The following is a 2808-nucleotide window of genomic DNA, read 5'->3' on the forward strand; positions in this document are numbered from 1 at the left end:
AAAAAAAACCTTAGTCACGTGCTCCATGTGTGTACCGTTAGCAGAAACACCTGTTGGATCAATAACACCACTACAAGTCTCTTTTTTTGGTCAGACGCTGCCCTCTGCTGCTCTGCCTCCCGCGCGCGTTTTCACCTCTCAATGGAGCAGGTGGAGCGCATGGGGACCTGCCCACTTCAAGCGGAAAAGCAGAGAAGAAAAAAAGCTAAACCAGCGCAACTATGTTTTTAGACAAAAGGTGCATGAACGCACAAACGCACCCTACCAGCCCACCCGCCGCAGCAGCAGACCTCCTCGTCCGCGGCAGCCCGCACGGGCCGCCTTGGCAGGCGGCGGGCCCGGGGCCTGCCGTCCGCCTGTCGGCTGAGCGTGTGCACCAGCAAGGAGCACCGATTCCTTGGTTTTAGGCAGTTAGAACCACCGTGATCTAACAGATAACAGAAAAACATCAATTGCGCTTTTTTTTTCACCATGAAGCGCCTAGTTGGTGACTCCTGCTGCTGCTTTAACTAATATTGCTTTCTACCCATTCTTACTCGCTCATCGTACGTCTGGCCGGGGGCGGGGCCGCTGTTTCTGTGACCAAGATAAGGACTGTCCCGCACTAACCCGAGAGGAGAAAAAGTAGGGGACTTTTTTTATCATTGTCTCGTCAAACATAAACAAAAAATCACAGATCAGGAGAGCCAAGCAGGTTACCCGCAGTCCCCGCCCCCTGCAGCACCTGTCTCTCCCCCGGCGTGTGGAGCGAGCAGACACCGCTGAGTAAGACTGTCTGTCTGCAGACAGAACAGCCGCGCTGCAACAGGACAAAGACAGTCGTAATGGATTCTTATTTTACTTCTTTATTTCTGTAGCGTTCCACCCTTGGAAATAACTGTGATAACCTGTGTTGACCATTTGGTCACCCAACTTTTATGTGGAGTGTCTCTCAAGATAACAGAGTTCCTCTTCCAGCAGGGGAGCAATAAAGTTGCCTATAACCTCTAATTCCCACTCGGATGTTAAGTCATTAGACTCGTGATAACCGGGCCAGAACCCTGACTATTTCGCATTCCAGACTCTGGTTAGTTTCAACCTGCCACCTTCAAAGGATCTTTTGGTTCCAGCCGGTTGACCCCCTAGAGAGTCTGCAAGCATTCTGGACAGACACTCAAAGTCCTTTGTGTGAAATCCTTTGTGTGACCCTTCATAACTTTCTCATGTTTTAAAAGACATAACTTTTGTTAATTGGATCTAACATGTAAAACATCTCTTCACAGCTCCAGGAAGAAATGTCCTATTATTACATGAGTGTAATTAAACCTTTATTCCTAACAGAAGAAGATTCACAACTACTTTGAGGTTAAAATCCAAGAAATATTCATGTGTAACCATCAAAGCTTGAAAAAATTCATTTTCTGTGTTTATGTGGACTTTGGGAAGCGTTTCATTTTGCCACATATAGGATTCTTACAGACATATAGGGTTTTCCAAACTTTGTTCGATAGAAACCCATTTTGTTGTTAATTTGGCATTAAGAATAAACATCCAGAGACCAGAATAAAGTTACACCCCTGATATTTGCATAGCCGGAGTTCTTTGGGACATGCAAATTACCTCCAATCGTAAAACACCTAAAATCCCCATGGATTGGGCGATTCTGGCCCTGCCTCTCAAATTCAAAACCCTGGCGCGCAAGCCAGAGGGGGCTCTCAAGCCACGGGCCTAACACGCCTCTAACAAGCCTGAAGCCAGAACCGGAACAGAACATGAAACATCACAAGTTCTTCCAGTCTTAAGATCACGTTTTTTCGCGCGCTTTCTTCCTTTCCCACATTTTTGTCTCCCGTTTATTTCATAGACTGATTCCAACATTTTTACAATTTTTGATGCTTTTATTTTAAAACAGATTTTTAATTCTAGACCATTGGATAAGTTTCATCGTCCTGCCAGCTTTGCGACTTATACTTTTTGGTCACAAAACGGAATAGATAAATCGTTCAACCACCCCAGTAGCTAAGTGACTGAACGAAGCAGAACCTGCAGAACCGCAGGTTCCCTTTCCTTCTACGCCTGGCTGCAGATCTCGGCTCCACGGCCCGCCTGAACCATCCAGCTAGGAACGGGATCAACCACCCTTCCTGGCAGAGCAGACCCAGATCTCAACGACCGCATGGTGAGAAGTCGAACTTCGCTCATACAGTCAACTGCTGGTGGTTAGAACAAAGATTAACTATTTTGGCAAGAGTAAGATCTTTGCCCCGTTTTGAATTCCTCCTTTTAAGGATAGCTTATTCTCAGATCAGTAACAAGACCTTTTTATGCACAACACACACTTAATGCATCCACACATTTACCTTTTTCCACCTCAATATTGTGTGTCTTTTCTTCTCATTTACCTATTTCTAGTTATTAGTTAAAGGTATATTCTGTGTTCTACATATGTTGATTGCTTTTCATGCTTTTACGTCCATTATTTCTGCTTGTTTAACCTCATGTTATTCAATAAATATTCAAAAGGACGTCGTTGTTTGATATCATTAGTTTCTTCTTTGTGGTAAAGTCCCTTCACAGGGTAAAGACACTCACGCTAAAATTGAGAGACTGATTAATTGATTACTTTATTGATTAGAAGTAGCTGCTAATCATTGATGAGTAATATTTTCCTTCATTAAGAAGGTGGTGCCCCGAGGATAATTTTATAAAATTTCAGTTTAATAAAGTTTATATTTTTCAACCAACTTTGGGATTGAATACTTCATATTCACCCCTTTTTACGCTACACGGTATAACAGAATGATCTGTTTGAATGTGCTCTGGCTGTGT

The 2808-nt window shown here is 43.8% G+C and overlaps 1 protein-coding gene across 1 annotated transcript in view; it reads right to left on the reverse strand.

Moving 5' to 3' along the window:
• LOC112150694 overlaps positions 1-2808 on the reverse strand; it is a 38412-nt gene that overhangs the window by 10647 nt on the left and 24957 nt on the right. The gene's annotated exons all lie outside the window — the stretch shown is intronic.

This window comes from Oryzias melastigma, linkage group LG4 (genome assembly GCF_002922805.2).
Source record: "Oryzias melastigma strain HK-1 linkage group LG4, ASM292280v2, whole genome shotgun sequence".
Lineage (NCBI taxonomy): Eukaryota > Metazoa > Chordata > Actinopteri > Beloniformes > Adrianichthyidae > Oryzias > Oryzias melastigma.